The sequence below is a fragment of the Myotis lucifugus genome, unplaced genomic scaffold, assembly GCF_000147115.1.
Source record: "Myotis lucifugus unplaced genomic scaffold, Myoluc2.0 scaffold_278, whole genome shotgun sequence".
NCBI classification, from domain to species: domain Eukaryota; kingdom Metazoa; phylum Chordata; class Mammalia; order Chiroptera; family Vespertilionidae; genus Myotis; species Myotis lucifugus.
The window spans coordinates 318,500-336,682 of NW_005871326.1; the positions used below are offsets into that span (position 1 = coordinate 318,500).

General features: G+C 37.9%; 1 protein-coding gene across 7 annotated transcripts in view; it reads right to left on the reverse strand.

The window, feature by feature from the left end:
- DAAM1 (dishevelled associated activator of morphogenesis 1) overlaps positions 1-18,183 on the reverse strand; it is a 156,889-nt gene that overhangs the window by 127,253 nt on the left and 11,453 nt on the right. The window contains exon 1 of one of the 7 annotated variants that reach the window (XM_023763242.1): positions 1,225-1,367. The exons of the other annotated variants lie outside the window; for them this stretch is intronic. The gene's annotated coding sequence lies outside the window, so the exon portion shown is untranslated. Of the gene's footprint in view, positions 1-1,224; positions 1,368-18,183 lie in introns of those variants that run through there. 7 annotated transcript variants of the gene reach the window in all.

The following is an 18,183-nucleotide window of genomic DNA, read 5'->3' on the forward strand; positions in this document are numbered from 1 at the left end:
CTAAACCGGCAGTCGTACATCCCCCGAGTCCCTATGATTGGAGAGGGTGCAGGCCAGGCTGAGGGACACCCCCTCCCCCATGCAAGAATTTCGTGCACCAGGCCACTAGTTAACAAATAATCAATCTTAAAACTATCCCCAAAGAACTAAAAGCCAATAGCACACATTTAAACCAAAATGAAACTGAACTCTCCAAAAGACAAAACCTGAGTAAGATGAAACTCATAGATAGATGTACCATTAGAAAGCATATCAATAGTGATAATCAAATCTTTATTTAAGCAAGCAAAATTTATTGAGAAAGTCAAACAGGTAAAAGAAATGAGCCAGCTGGGCTGTGTAGGTTCAAGAAACAAATTACAGGGCAAAAGAAGGGCCTTGGAACTCAGGAGAAAGCAAGCAAGGATATGGGCACCTGGGGAAAGGAGAGTGGGAAAGGCTCTAAAGTGCTTCAGAGAGAGTGAGAGCTAGGGAACAAAGGAGGTGGGGAAGGTACAACCATGCTCAAGATCCTCAGGTAATCAAATCTTGGTAAAATTTTAACTTACCCTCATCTCACTCCTGGACCTAGAATTAGAAGTATTGGCTCTAATGGAAGGAGATAGTAGATAATAATTTATATACTGTTTCAGAATATTAAACTTTCATTTGAATATGAGCAAGTCTGATTATAGACATTCACAGACCTTTGAAAACAAACAAACAAACAACACAGCCAGGAAACACTGCCCAGAATAAAACAGAGCACGAGTGGCACATCTACTTATTTTTCTCATTTTAGGCCCAGGACAGACAGCAGAAATTTTCCAGCACCTGAATTCACCTAAGCAAACTTTTCCTTTACTGTGATTAACGGCTTCCTGGGATCTTCTGGGGTAGAGAAAAGTCTACAATCAGCCAACTTGCTGTTATGATGGATATGTTCTATCTGCACTGTCTAATGGCCCCATGAGGCCAATGAGGGTCTGAAATGTGACCAGTATGAGCGAGGAACTGAATTTAATTTTAACTAATTAAAATTTAAATAGCCATGTACAGCTTATTCACTACCATATTGGACAGCATAGGACATGTTTTATTTAGAAAATCGAATCTAAAATTTCACTCAGAACTGCAGTAAATCCACACTGATATAATCAGAAGCCCATCAAAGGTGAAAATGTCACAGAGAGATAAAAGGATGATTGTCTGTGGATAAGTTGTAATGTAGATAAATCCACTTACGGTACTCAAGTTGAAGGTAGCTGTATGAAGTTTTAATGGTGACTGGTGCTTGATAAATGCTTACTGCCTTAGAAATCAGTCACAGACACTCACAGGGAGCTGGTCTTGAGAAGTGGCAGATCAGACAGGCTGCCTCTCTGAGTTTACTGTGGTCAGTAATAAAAAAGGTGCATATAAAATTAGGAAGAGCCAGTTTTCCACTCCCCACACCCATGAGAACCAGGCTTTTTCAGATAGTCCTCTTTCTCCCAAGACCAGGTCAAACACAATGCCAAGTGAACAAATATGTATTGAAGATCAGTTCTAAACTGCTAGAAACTTCCATTTTGGAGAGTTTGGGAAGGTTTATGAACTCTCAATCTGGTCAAAGCATAGCTGGGCCGCAAACAAGCAAAAAGAAACATATATGCATTGTATATATTTAAAATTCAGTTCTTTATAGTTCCAACTGATATCATTAAGCCAAATACATTAACTACTGCAGAAATTACACAATGGGTTAGCCAACAGAAAACACGTCAACTGTTATCCTAATCTTAAATTCTTCATGGTGATATGAAATTGATCCTTGAAATTGATGTACTTAAAATCTTGTTTTTGTCTAATCTAAAATATAAGCTTAATAAAATGGTTAGGCAATTTGCATGGTGTAATAAGTAGGCAGGTGTTCAAACAACACACCCCTATACACATACACATACACATACACCCCCACCTCCAACCTCATTTTAATGGAAGCAAGATATAGATTTGACGGAGATAACACAAGACACACTGAATGAATGTGCCTGAGAGGAGCAATTTGAAATGGAGAGAAACTAGAAACATGGGGTCCTCTCCTGATTTGAGTAAAACATTCAGGGAAGTCAGAGGAGGTCTGTCTAGTCTAGTCACTGCTCAAGGAGATCAGCTAAAACAGCACTGGAGAGGCCCTAGGGACCAACACTCATCTAGACCCTACCTGAAAGTAATGAACCCTACCCACAAGGAGAATGTCAAGGGCTCACCCTGGGTAAGTGAATGAAAATCTGGAGGGAATCTACCCTTGCAAATAAATATTATTCATCAAGTTCTGCTCTGCAAGAATAAAAATGGGTGGGATGTGAGAGGGGCAATCATAAGAGGCGGGCCTTCTCTGTTACAGTGGTTTCAGGAGGCAAAACTACTTGCTTATTGTCAATATATGACCAAAAGTAACCAATAGTGCCAGGACACAGTAGGAGTTGCCATATTTATATACCACAACTAAGAAACGACATTTTTTGGTGTTCCCGGCCCTGCCTACTCCCCTGGTGGGCTGCCCAGGGCACAGAAGATGTGGTCTTTATCTTAGCTGATGCACTGCGCCACTTCCGGAATCTCCAGACTTGATTGCCATGGCAATTATAAAAGGTCTTGTCATTCTTAGCTCAGATGGTAAATTCAAACATAACCGCCTGTTGCAGGCCTTGAAGAGCCTGAGAGGCTCTGGCCTGCAGAAAGCATGGTGTGTGGCAGGCCTGCCAACGGCCCTGAGCCAGCTGACCAGCATCCAGTCACCGTTTCTTTTCCAAACACCAACTGAACAAACCTTGATTCAGCTCTTAAGTTACGCTCTGGTGGAGAACAGTGCAGAGGAAGCACCAAGAGAATGATTTTAGAGAAACGAATCTGGGCATAAACCAAGTCCATGTTCCCGTGGAATTATTAATAACTCAGGGGTCCTTTATGTTTGTTTGAACCCTCCATGTCTAGCTGAGGAAAATACATATTTCTTTTTTCTCCTCGGGGAGAATAAAAGCAGGAAAGTAAAATTCCTGGTAATGTCATATCCAGTCAAACAGGAAGGTTTGTAGGCTCAAGGCTGAAAGGTTTCCAGAGTTATGCTGAGCCAATCTGAAAATAATTTATTTGATTTTCATTTCTTTCATTTCCTCCAAATTATCATTCAACTCCATGCTCCCCCACCTACCAAGACAAGAGGAAACATTTTGTAAACATAATAAAAACACAGTGTTTAGGAAACACCTGAGGTGTGGAGAAATTGAAACACTCAGTTATTGCTGGTGGGAGTATAAAACAGTGCAGCCACTTTGGAAATCATTTGGCAGTTCCTCAAAGTGTTAAACATAGTCTCCATATGCCCCAGAAATTCTACACTTAAGGTATTTACCCCAAGAGGATTGAAAACATATGTTCACACAAAATTATACACACATGTTGACAGTAGCATTATTCATACTAGCCAAAGAAGGAAAACAACCTAAACATCAATAAATATGCAAAATGTGGTATATCCATATAGTGGAATATTATTTGGTAAAAAAAAGGATTAAGTACCAATACATGCTCTGACATGGATGAACTTTTGAAAACATTATACTAAATGAAAGAAGCCAGTCACAAAAGGCCATATATTGTATGACTCCATTTACATTAAATGTTCAGAATAGGCCAACCCATACAGACAAAAAGTATATTAATGATGCTCGGCTGGTGTGGCTCAGTTGGTTGAGTGTCATCCTGTTTACCAAAAGGTCACCAAGTGATTCCTGGTCAGGGCACATGCCCAGATTTCAGGTTCGGTCCCCAGTCCGGGTGCAATTGGGAGGCAACCAATTAATGTTTCTCTTTCACATCGATGTTTCTCTCTCCCTATCCCTTCCTCTCTCTCTGAAATTAACAAAAACATATAATTTTTTAAAAGCATAATATTGCCCTAGCCAGTTGGGTTCAGTGGATAGAGCATTGGCCCATGGACTGAAGGGTCATGGGTTTAATTAGGGTTTTTCAAAATGCTGACACGCCGAGCTCAAAAGGTTCGCCATCACTGTGCTAGAGGCAACCAATTGATGTCTCATTCTCACATCAATGTTTCTCTCTCTGTGTCTCTTTTCCTCCTTTCTAAAAATCAATGGAAAAATATCCTCGGGTAAGGATTAAAAACAATAACAAAAAAGCATATTAATGGTTGCCTGGGATGCAAATGGGGTGGGGGAAGATGGGGTACACAGATGACATCTAATGCCTATAGTTTCTTTTTGGAGAGTTGAAATATTCTAGGATTAGATTGTGGTGATGGCTCTACAACTTTGTGAATAAATCAATGAACACAGAAAAAACTAACTACTCTAAAATAGGTGACTTATGTATGTGAAATATAACTCAATAGCACAGCTGAGGGAGGTAGGAAAGAAAGAAGGAAGGAGGGAGGGAATTCAGACCTGAAATGTCTTATCTGGAATGGTAATTATTCTTTTCAGGATTTTGTGTATTTTTTTTTGGTTTGTTTTTACTTTTTATCTTTCTAGAACCATAGACTCATAATTGAAAAAAAAGTACAGAAAAGTCTCCTGCATCCCCCATTAGTGATGTCTTATGTACATTATCAAAAGAAATTGATATTGACACATTACAGTTAACAAGACTCAGATTTCTAGGGATGCCTTTTTAAAACAACTTTTGGGTCATAATCTTTGAGGTTACCCTCCTTTTACTTGAAACAGCAGTCACTTTGGTTGTGATTATCACAAGCTAATCAATAATTCCAGTGACACAGATACAAGCAGTGGACATTTTAACATCTCCTAGTTCCTAATTTGCCTTGGGAAAAAACTAAGTTACCATTAGTGAAATATGTCCACCAAAGCACACAAAGTTCATATATACTTTAAGGGTCCTTCTAACTCATTATGTTGCTCACCAAGCTTTTCCCCTTGAAGAGAACTTGGTGGGTCTTTCTCTAGAGTGGTGTTGGTGACATGCTGTGACAACTAAAGCTCGCGTACAATCTTTCCTTAGATGGATAAAGAATTTGCAATTAACCATCCTAGCTCATTTTGAAAGAAGAGAGACTTAGAAAGCTGACAAATGAGAGGAAAATATCTCCCAGTAAAAATAGCAAATAGCTTTTTAATTTCCATGTGGGAAATGACAAGAAGAAATCCATGCTCAAGTGAAGTCTTTCACTAAGTTCCCGAAATCTCCTTTACATCTCAGCTTTATGACTTAGAAGCAAAAATTACTGCTCAACTGTCTAATGATCATATATGTCTAATGTAAGGCTTTCCCATGTTTGTTTTCTTTCTTCCTTTTACATTATTTTTTAAAAACTGATTTTAGAGATAGAGAGGAAGGGGGGAGAGAGAAAGAGATTTGTTGTTCCTTTATTTATGTATTCAATGGTTAATTCTTGGATGTGCCCTGACTGGAGAGCGAACCTACAACGCTCTAACCAACTGAGCTACCCGGTCAGTACTCTTCCTTTTATATTCTTAACTTTTGCTCTTCTGCTTTAGTAAACAGTGAGGTGGGCCAGAGAAAGTCATTTCTGATGATGAGAAACAAGGAAGTTGAAAATATTGATGAACAGAAGCGTTTGGCTTTGCCACAGTTAACAGAAAAGTGTTTCTACACAAGATGACCTTCCTGAGGAGGGTGAGGAAGCAGGCAGCCTGGCAGGGGTCTGCGGGGGCAGTCAGCACTATCTAGGCCCTACCAACCAAGAAGAATCTAAGTGGGAAACACTTAACACCCCACACCCAGGTGTGGAGATGAGATGGACACAGCAGCCTCTACAGACTGTCAGCAGATACTGTTGCGTTATTCTGGATCACCTGGCCCCAACATCCAAGCGAGGTAAGCAAGTCCTAGGAATCACACTGAACTTTGGAGGGACTTTTGGCTTCATGCTAAATCCTAGGCAAAAAAAAAAAAGTAGCCAGACCAGGCAGGCATGATATCTTGATGGCATGTTGATGTAATAATGGCAATAGGTGACCACTGAGGAGAAGTGAGCTCTGAAGTTGTGCTTTGATAAACGGTGAAATCCAGTAAAGAGACCAGAGACTGCTTGGACAGTGGTTAAAATAAGATCAAGGTAAAGCATGCCACAAACACAATAGGGAAGGACACAGCATTGGGAGAAAAGAAAAAGGAAACTGTCTTCTGCCCATGGCATAGCTCTTTACTGTTTTATAAGAAAATCAAGTTTAAAAAAGAAAGGTTTCACCATCCCTCCACCCACGCCAAATAGTGAGAGAAGCCCACACCCAAACAAGACAACCATTTACAAATATGTACACCACATAACCTTTTAATCAAGGGTGGAACAGATTTGAGTCCCCTGGTATTACAACGCAAACAATTTTTCTTTCCATATAAGCATGTGCTGCACTCTCAGCTGGCAGTGGTGTCAGCTTACATCCTCCAGGGGTTCCATGAATAGCAGCTCAGGTAGGGAGATGAAGAGTGGCCTGTAAGTCGGACAATGGAGCTCTTCATCCTGGTTATCCTAATAGGGTAACCCCGAAACACTGTGTAAAATGGGAAGGTGGGATTAGCAGTGGTTTTCAATATTTTTTAAGCTGTGAAATCCTTTATCCAAATGAAATCTCATAAAGAACCCCAATATAGAAGAGTTTGAAGCAGTCAGGGTGGTTAAAGCTGGAAGTGGCGGGGGGCGGGGGGGGGGGGGGGGGGGGGAAGACAGGGGGGGAGGGAATCTCCCATGAGGCATTTGCTAGAATTGGGACTCTACAGCACATAGTATGAAAACCACTGAGATCTCTTAAAACAAAAACCTCATCTTGCCCTGGCTGGGTTGTTCAGTTGGTTAGAGTGTTATCCCAATATGTCAAGGTTGTGGATTCGATCCCTGGTTAGGACACATACAAGAATCAACCAATGAATCATAATTAAGTGCAACAACAAATTGATGCCTCTCTTTCTCTCAAATCAATAAATAACTTTAAAAAAAAAGAATGCATTTTAAAAATAAAAACAAAACAACTTCACCCTACTTAGAAAAAAAAAGACAAAGTGGTATAGAGTAATGGTTTCTAATGCCTGAGTCTTGTTGTGGGGGGTGGAAGGGGGTGGGAAGGTATCATTTATAAGCATGTAAAATGTCTCACATAGATATGTATGCTCATTTTAAAAAAATAAATTTAGATACTGTGATTAATAAAACTGAAATCCATTTAAGTGTAACTGAATTCATAGTCCTGTGGGAATCTATAGTTTCTTTTTAAATTAAAAAGGAATCATTACATTGTGAACCACTACTAAAGAGAAAGCAACAATACTCCACCTGAGTTAAACAATGTAAGTAAATCTTCTTAAGATAAGTTACAGTGGGCTTTATTTTAAAGATTTTACTTCCAACAGTGTACAACTAGTTAGATGCCTTTGTTGCTTTGAGAAGGATTCTGAGGCCATGTCCAGGCAGGAAAGAAATGTCATATTAGATAATCATTAGATAAACACTGTATGCCATGGCTTTGGAGGGAATAGGAAGTGAGGGAAGGGACACATCGATCTGACATCCAGGGCTGTGTCAGTTAATCATCTGAGATGCAATGTTCAGGAGATCTGAGTTCTAACTCTGATTCTGTCATCACACTAAATTTACAGTAGGCAAATAATTCATTCCAGGTTTAAATTGTGCCAGGTCTAAAAAGGAGGCATCCTGACTTCTGATTCAGAACAGAATCAACTCAGACAGTGAATGCTACATTCCTTTAAAAACCACTGAAGATACAACAAAACTGTCACAGAACTGGTGAGCTAACCTTTCCATTTTACAGGTAAGGAAATTGAAACCCAGAAGATTGTTGGCCAAAGTCACACAAGTAGATAGAGGCTAAAGAATTAGACTGCCGCCCTAGCCAGTTTTGCTCAGTGGATAGAGCATCAGCCAGCAGACTGAAGGGTCCCTGGTTCGATTCCAGTGAAGGGCACATGCCCGGGTTGCTGGCTCAATCCCCAGTAGGGGGTGTGCAGGAGGCAGCCAATCAACGATTCTCTCTCATCATTGATGTTTCCATCTCTCTCTCCCTCTCCCTTCCTCTCTGAAATCAGTAAAAATATATTTTTTAAAAAATTAGCACTGCCTACTGGAGAGTTTTCTACAATTTGAGTCATAACACGTAGTTTGAAACTTTGACTTAATTACTATTAGTTCTCCATGGGATAATTCATAATATAAGGGCTTTTGGTTTGATGCTATAAAAAATACTCACTTTAAAAAAGTTCATGCCTCTCAACTAGATGACTGTACTAAATAAATTATAGCATTATTGCTATAAAATAAGCCTATACTTTGTCACTTTTAAGCTTAGGTATTAAAAATGTTTCTTCAATAGAAAATAAGATAACTTATACATTTGAGTTGCTCAGTAAATACAAACCAAATGATAGTTGCCCATCTCAGTAGAAAATTAATGATATCCTACAAAATGTCAAAGTTTGACCTACTTAGGAGCAGCCCCTTTAAAAAGTTAAAACTAAATAAAGAACATTACAAAATGTGAATTGATTGGTCATAGTCAACCTAAAACTTTTATAATAAGAATTAACAAAGGATGGGAGAATCAGAAAATAACAGAGCAGTTTTTTATATTTGTCTGATTCCTTACTTAGAAAGGCATTTGGTACTTCCCACCTCTAATCAATTTTAGCTTTTATTGCATCTTTAAAATATCACAAATAAGTCTGAGGAATCATCTGGCATCTTGCTGAACAACTTAGATCTTATTGGTTAGCCTGCTGAACTAACTGTTCCTTTTTTAGAAACATAGATACCATCCAAAATTTTTCTGATATCCTTGTTTTTAACTGTTTTGGCTTACTGAATCAAAGCAGCTAAATTTGATACAAGTTCAATGTCGTTTCTTTCAGGAATTAACTCATCTTTCTGGGCTTGAGATACTGAACAAGCAATGCCTAACTGACCTCATCTGAACCCTGCAGATATATTGTTCGCCCAGGAAATTTCTGATTTTAACAAAAGAACCATTCTCCGGAATAACAACACCGATGGGGAAGTGAGCCCACACAGACCTCATCTTGAGGGAAGCCCAATGTAACACACTTTGATCACGTTGTGTACATGACTGCAGAGTGCAAACAGTCCCTTTCTATTTCCCCACCATTTGTCAACCAGAGCCTCTTTTTCTTTCCAAGGAGATTGAGTTCTACTTAATGTGATTGAAGTCCCTCCGCAGGTGTCTCTAGGGCCCTTCACAATAACTGTGCGTCCTGTCACATTTTCTAGAATGTCAACAGTCTGCTTGCTGAGAACAGTCTTCACCCTTGAAGTAGATGTGGCAAAAAAGGGCATTTGGTACTCTTGGAAAGTCTGCTGTCAGTCAATTTTATTTTTTTTTAATTTTTTAAAATATATTTTTATTGATTTCAGAGAGGAAGGGAGAGAGAGAGAAAACATCAATGATGAGAGAGAATCATTGATCAGCTGCCTCCTGCATGCCCCACACCTGGGGATCAAGCTCACAGCCCAGGCATGTGCCCTTGACCAGATTAATACCTGGGACCCCAGGACCCTTCAGACCGAGGCTGACACTCTGTTCACTGAGCCAAACCAGCTAGGGCTCTCTCAGTCAATTTTGAGTCAAACCACTTGTGACTTGAATGGCGCTTGGGAACTAACCAATTGCCTGAAATATTTATTCTTCCGGGCTAGGAAGACATGAATTGATGTTTCCGGGAGGAGAGTGCAAAGGTGACCTTCTCCTTAGGATCTTGGTCTTTACTCCAGAGAATACTATCCTAACAACCTATACACCCTTGGGTCAAACCACATCTCCCAATAAATGCACAGGGACTACTTGCCAACATTCGTCTTAAAGAAAGCCCCACAGGATGTGTTGTGCATTTTGTTTGTTACTCTTTGAACAAAGACAGACAGACAGACGCTGCACATCAAATGAGTTCCAGAAAAAAAAAAAACACAACACAACCATAACACTGAATAAGCGGTCTTCTCTAAAATGTGCTGGAAAACACGGTATTATGTTCTATTATTAGGTTACCATAACCATCTAAAATTAGTTTCAAAACATGAACCTTTTTTATTTTCTGTCTAAATGAGAACAAATCTAAAGCACTTAAGGTACATGGAAACCAATTTCCCTCACAATATTGACTTATGTTGATGACACGAAGGCAACTGGGCCATGAGGAGTACAGTATTTTTCTAACATTGGGTTCTGTACAGACAATGCTTTAAATATTTTAGCTAAGCATCTGAGTATCTGTTTTACAATACATTTATAAAGAAAAAGAACTGGGTATAACATTTCTTTTATCACATAAACCATTCTAATATAAACTCCTGTCTCCCCCCTCATAATATTTGGATTATTTCATTGTTCTACCTCCTATTCTTCCAAACATGTTCAGTCCAACGGAAAAACTACATATCATGTCCCTGTTCTATCTGCCTTCAGAAATGCCTTCCCTATAGCAATCTCGCTATCAGCAGAAAAGCCACATAAAGTAGGAAAACCACTGAGGCAAACTCCGCGAAACGCAAACTGGCCATAAAATGACAGGAGCTGGCCTAAGCTTTCCCTCCAGATAATGAGGAAAGGGCTTGTTAAGATAATTAAATTTGCAAATCTGCAGCCAGAAACCCTTAATCACAGAGAAATATTTTGGTAATTTTAAATGTGCCCAGAGGTCTCATAAGTTTCCTTCTAATGGATTCCATGATTGTTTACTGCAATTATGAAAAGTTTTGATAGCTTCATATTTGCAGTGCTAATTAATTTCTTTTATGATCTGTTCAAAACATTGAGATTTAAACAGATAAATGGGTAAACAGGCCACTTGAGAAAGAAAGGAAAAGTACAAATAGCTTAGAGAGAAAAAAAGATTTAACAAAATTTTTAAATGCAAATTAAAATACAATGTGAAAGCACTTGTCAGTTGCTCAATGACAGATAATTGTAAGGTAATACTCAGCATAGTCATGGGTGAAATGAAAGATGCTTTAACACCCTAATTCAGTGTCAACTGGCAAAACCTTTCTTGAGGACCATTTGGCAGTACTTACAAAAAGCTTTAAAATTATATACCTTTTGACCTATTAATTTAATTTCTAAGAATGTATCCTAAGAAAATGGTTTGAAATATGACAAAATGTTCATAAGTTTTTAATGAAAAAAAATTAGGAAAATGATTACCCTATACTGCACATAAATTAGAAATAAATGCCACCATCTAAGAAATTTATTAAGAGTTTTAATAACCTTACGACCCATTAGGATGGCTACTATCAGAAAAACAAAAACCCGGAAAATAACAAATGTTGGTGAAGATGTGTACTTCTGTTGGTGGGAATATAAAATTGTACAGCAGATTCTCAAAATATTAAAAATAGAACTACCATATGACCCAGGCTCTAGGTATATCCCCACCTTCCATATCCAAAAAAACTGGAAGCATGTTCTCAAAGAGATATTTGCACACCCACATCCATAGCAGCATTATTCACAATTGTCAAGAGGTGGAAGAAACCAAATGTCCATCAGTGGGTGAAGAGATAAGCAAAATGTGGTATATACATAAAACAGAATACTATGCAGCTTTAGAAAGGAAGGAAATCCTATCACAAGCTACAAAATGGATGAACATTGAGGACTTTATGCTAAGTAAAATAAGCCAGTCACAAAAGAACAAATACTGTATGGTTCCGCTTATATGAGGTATCTAAAGTAGTCAAATTCATAGAGTAGAATGGTGGTTACCAGGAGATAGGGGGAGAGGCAAAGGAGGAATTGGTACAGAGTTTCAGTTCTGCAAGGTGAAAAGGTTCTGGAGATGTGTTTTACAACAATGCAAAATATGTTTAATACTATTGGACTGTATACTTAATAATGGTTAAGATGGTAAATTTTATGGTATGTGTTTTTTTACCATAATACAAAGTTTTAATAACATGAAAAATGCTATAACAACATTTTGTTGGGGAAAGGATGCAAAAGAGTGCAGATAATATATAATTTAAAATATTTTTTTGGCCCTGGCCAGGTAGCTCGGTTGGTTAGAGCTTTGTCCCAATATGCCGAGGATGCAAGTTCGATCCCCAGTCAGGGCACATATAAGAATCAACCAATGAATGCATAAATAAGTGGGACAACAAATCAATGTTTCTCTCTCTACCTACCTTTCTTTCTTTTTCCCTTCCTCTCTCTCACCCAAAATCAATCAATAAATAAAATTAATATATATTAACTAAAAATATTTTTAAACTTCATAAAGATATTTTCCCATGATATTAACATTATTTGCCTCCTTTGTGAGATTTTTCTCTATTTCCTTATACTTGCCCCATTTTTTCACATAGTAACCTATACTAATTTTTATAGTCAAATAGAATAAGTTTCTGAGTTAATAGTTTCAGAATAGCCTTATAAATTTTCCATGCTGAGCAGGCCAACATTTGTCAGAGAATGGACTACTTTTAGGGAAAACCCTAAGCTTTAGATATGCCCAAAAGAGATTACTAAGTATCTTTTCAGTGTAGTGCTATTTGTGGTGGAGCAGGTTCTCCAGAAATAATCTTTGGCTTTTTTTTTTCCTTTTAACTAGGCCAATATCTATATAAGGAAAACTATAAAACTCTGATGGACAAAATCAAAGACCTAAATAAATGGAGAGATATTCCATATTCATGGATAAAACTCAATGTTGTCAAGATGTCAGTTTTTCCCAACTTGCCACACCCATGTTTCCATATTGTCTATGGCTGCTTTTCCTATCACAATGGAAGTATTAGTTGACAGGGACAGTATGGCCCACAAAGCCTAAAATATTTACTACCTGGCCCTTTACAGAAAAAGTTCTGTACTCTATTCTAAGCTATTATGCTCTTAATTAAGATTTTAATTCTTTCAACCCAATGCTATTTTCCTCCCAAACAAAATTTAAAATAATCTCTTCTACTTTCTTTCAATGGCAGTCATACAAAATTCTTCTTTTAAAACAATATTAAGTGTTATACTTTTAAAAATATAATATTCCAATAGTGAAGATTTAAACTATACATAATGTTCTTTGAGGACAAAGGGCATATCTTTGGAGAGCCTACATTATGAAATTACTAGCAAAGCCCTATTACGAAAAATAAATTATTTCATAATGTTCACAATTTTTAAAATATGGCTATTTCCAAGACTCAAAAACTGAAACACCTTCTTCCTTAAGAATTTCCCCCCCTTTTATGGGAGCTAAAACCTGATTTAACAAAAACACTTAGGCCAAAGAACTAAACAAATCCAAGTGTTACTTACTAAATCCATATGCTGTATATTTTCTATAAGATTTTAAACGGCACTAATTCATACACTGTAAGTACATAACACTTAGATTGCTCTCAATAACAGTTGTGAAAAACCCAACATACTTGCTCTACTCCCAAATGTTTTTCCAATTATCTATACACAAATGCATTTAATAAATTTTATCTATACATTTTATTTCCCAAAGAAGCTTTTCTATCTCTAGTGATCAGATAGGTCTGTGGTATTAATTATTTTCATCTTAACTAATTTACAGGAAACAGAGAGATTTGTACCATGAGGTCCAGTCTCTAAAACAACCCTACAAGACAAATAGGGTTCTTTCTCTTCATAAGTAATTTGCAAGGGAAAGTCCTGCATGGATTTAGAGAGGCTTAGGGGACATATCAAAAACTATAATATAAGAAACTTATTGAAATCCTGAGTTGAACACATTTTTAAAAAAGTAAAGGGTAAATTTGAAAACTGATGAGATGTTCAGTAAGTTTAAAGAAATAATATAAAAATTATTATAGGTTCTGATTGTGGTATTTTAGTTATGTTTTTAAAGAGAGTCCTGATTATTTTGAACATAATTACAAAAATGTTTACAGAGAAAATCATAAGATCTCTGGAATATACTTTAAAGTAGTTGGTGGTAGAAATGAAAGATTAGTCATGAACTGTTAACTGGTGAAGCTGTGATACAAGGAGGATTCTCACATTAGCTATGCTAGTAATTCTTAGTGGTGTGTTGGAAATTTTCAAGAATAAAACTTTTTTTTAAATCTCCATGTTCACTCTACTTAAAACAAAAAAAGTAGGGATGAAAAGCAGTTAAGTCTGACGGGAGCCATTTAAGGAAGGAAGACCTGAGGGGATCCTGAAGCACATTTGTGAGGTGTCTTTCATTTTTAGATTTTCGATGTTCATCTTAATAATCATCAAAGTCTACTGGCATAAATCCTGTTATCTGGTATCATAGGCTGAACTTTGAAAACCTGTGAATATGATAAGATATCACTCCCCTGGTTATGTTATTCTATTGTCAAAGGGAGATTACCTGGGTTGGCCTGATCCAAGCCGTTGCCCAGCTGATTGCAGAGAAGAAAGTCAAAGTGTGTGCCCGCTAGTCTGGAAGAAAGCAACCATCCATGTGTGAACTGCCAGTGTGGACCACATGGCATGGAATGTGGGTGGCCTCTAGGAGCTAAAAGCAGTCCCTGGCCAACAGGTAGCAGTCCTCAGTCCTAATGCCACAAGGAAATAAATTCTGCCAACATCAGCCCCTGCGCCCCAGATGAGAACTGCAGCCTTGGCTGACTCGAGTTTTAGCCTGGTGAGACCCTGAGCAGAGAATCTAGCCAAGCATGCCCAGACTTCTGACCTGGTGGAGTTTTAAGCCACTACATTTGTGGCAATTCATTACTCAACAATAAAACTAATATGCCTAGATAAGCATCTTATTCCTGAATAGAACCACAGTACCTCAAAGCCTACCGACCACGTCTGCATACAAGTTTATGATCCACTGGCATCAAATGAGTCCCTAAACATCCAGCAATTTAATTTTTTATGCAGTGTTTCTCAAAGGATCATGAATCCAAATCTGAGAAACCTTGAGCTACATAATCCCTTATAAGTGAAACATTTCTTTTCTAACACACATAGTTAGCTTTACAGGCAAGATTACATACTTGAGTGCTTTTTATACGGTGTAAAGGCTCATACAGCAGGAAAATCCTGCAAAATATCAAATGGAACAAGTTTAAAGCAAAGTGTAACTAAGCCAAATGTATCACCTAAACCTTAGCCCACCATCACAGCAGGTATAAAATAGTGCAAAGCTTCTATCCTTTAATACCTACCCTAGCTCACAATTAAGAGGAATAAGAAAATTATAAGCCAGATTCTACTACAAAAATTTCTTTATAAGTTTCCCATGTCTAAAGTGGTCCATAAATTTGGAAGAATTATCACAACCATTATTTTTTGTCCATGATATACAACTATTTATTTAGAGGAAAAAATTGAGATATACATGAGGTAAAGAAATGGAAAAGTAAGACCTCCCTAAGGTCTAAAATTATGTTTTTAAAGTTTAACTTAGTCTGACTCCTTTTTTCAAATAACAGCTTTATTGAGACATAATTCACATACCATAAAATTCATTCATTTAAAATATAGAGTTCAGTGGGTCTTAGTATAGTAGTCCAACCCCCTTCCCTTATTTTCAATTTCGCTTTCTGTGGTTTCAGTTACTGGCAGTCAACCATAGTCTGAAAATATTAAATTTCCCCAACCACTGACATCATCTGCTCCTGACATTTCAACCATCAGCATGGCTCGGATGATCCAGGATCACCCAAATCAGATGATCCTCCTTCTGACAGATCCTCAGAAGGTAGCTACATCACAATGCGTAATCGTTCACCTTACTACATTCTATCACTAGGCATTTTATCATCTCCTATCATCACAAGGTGAGTACAGTACAATAAGATATATTGTGAGAGAGCCCAGATTCACATAACTTTTATTACAGTATATTTTTATAATTATTCTATTATTAGTTATTGTTGTTAATTCCTTACTGTGCCAAATTTATAAGTTAAACATTATCATAGGGACAGCGACCACGCCATCTTTGGAAACAGAGCTGCTTGAGACTAGGATCCTGGCCTCAGCACCACCCAGTCTGATCGCAGACGCATACCAGGACCCTGCAGCCACTGGGGACAGAGACCTGTGACCACAGCTACAGATCTGCGGACATCAAAAGTTCAGAGATCCTATGAAGAAACACTGTGTTCTGTCTTTCTTTTTATCTGTCATCCTTTCTTTATACCATGCCACGCTAACACATCTTTCTCTAGCACTAGAAAACACTGGCCATCTGAGACTCAAAATCAGCATTTATGAAAGGAAAATACCGAGGGTAGAAGATTTGATCTATTGCATAACAAATATTGGAAAAACAGTGATTTGGGATTGTAGAGTATTGCTTCCTATTACTAATGCTGTGACCATCCCTTTAAAAACACAAACATGATCCAAATAAGCAAAACATGAAACTACTTGCCAGTGAAAGCAATGAATCTTTCATTGGGGAGACTCTTCAATGCAATTTGTTTGTTTCAGAAGCTGATGACAGAGGATGATTTGAGCTTTATTTAAGTTAAAACAAGAGTTCTATATTCCAAAGAAAAAAATCTGGGATTTTAAAACAGCATTCCGAAATGTTTACACCCAACACTTAAACATTTTTTAACATGCTAAAATGAATGAATCATGTTTTGAAATGTTGCTTTATGAGATAGTCCATAAAATGCCCAGTATAATGTTTTCCCCTAAAACTTAGTTAGTCCCTTGCCTCTGCTATGCTTGATAGAAATCTGAATCTGAAATTCTAAGCAAAATCTGAGTGAACGGAGCCATTTTATTCATTTTCCAATTATAACGCTGGGACTCTGTAGTCCTCCATGGTGGCGCATGGCATGGCATTGGCTAAAGGATACTTGCAGGAAACAAATCTACCTCATGTTTATGAAACCAGAGAGAAAAGTCTGGTGGGAAATTCCCTGAGTTAAACTTAGCTTTGAAATGTTTAGGTCCTTCCTAGGATGTAGATTTTTCTAGAAGAGAAGCTGATACTGAACTACTCTCCCACCTACTTTATCTCAAGGGCCAAGGTGTTGGCCATTTGTGATAGGGTGATTTCTGCTTCCTTGTCTTTTAAGCAATAGGTTAATATGCAAATTGAATCCTCTCAGAGAAGCATCTTGAAAAGTAGATAACTTCCACAAGTTTTTCAGTAAAGCCTGCCAAAAAATAATACAGCTTCAAGATTATTAGAAGCATTCGGTTCCATGTACCAAATAATATACAACATGTAAAGAGTAAAAGAGTAATCCTTTTCACAAATTCAAAATTCTAGAAAAGTAAGAAAACAAAAATACCCCCACACATTCAAGCCAAAAAGGATGCAAAATTTTAAAAAACAAAACATTTAACCAGCCAGCCATCTGGGCCCAGCACACATTCCCAAATGCAAGATCATTTGCACTTCCCACTAGTTTTCAGTCCTAGTTAAATATCAGAATTACCTGGGGAGCCTGAAGCTCAAACCCCAATCTCACTGAATCAAACCCCCTAGGCATCTCTTTCTAAAATCAGCCAAAATTCTGATGTGCATTTGAGATGCAGAACCAACACACAGCCTTTGGGAAGAGGCACGGATCCCTTCCGAAGTCCCACCTCTGCCTCTAATAAGGGACTCCGGTTTACCTTTCAACTGAAACTGTGCTTCCCCAAGCATTATCTTTGCATTAGTTGCTCAAGAACTGAGCTTGGGATGGTTAATTGAAACTTCACAACATTCTCCCTTTGTACACTGAAAATCTTATCAACGTTTTTCTGAGAGCAAGGCCAGTTTGAGTGTTGCCAAAGCCCAAGTTTTAGAGTCAAGTTGTAAAGAGATTCTTGTTTAAGGGTGAGAAAAAAATGGAATGTCACTCTATTAATCCTTTTCAGAGTTCTTCCCACGCTGCTGATTTAAGGCTCTTTTTTCTTTTCTTTTTTTTTTAAGCATTTGGCCTTTGGCAATAATGACAGAGATGACCTTTTCCTTCTCCGAAGCTTCATCTTCCTTACCCACAGATAACATTACTGATCTACCAACACAGGCCATGGGCTTCAAAGTTGTTTACCCACTAGCTCTGGTGGGTTTGCCCTGACCCAGCATCAGTGTCTCACAGTCCCCTGTTGTGACCAAGGACATGTCCTTAAAATGTGGCTGGCCTCCCAGGCAGTGGTCATGGAAGAATGGAGAAGTGACCCCAAAGGGCCTAATCCACTGACCTTTACTTTGCTCTAACCAACTGCCCAAATAAATAAA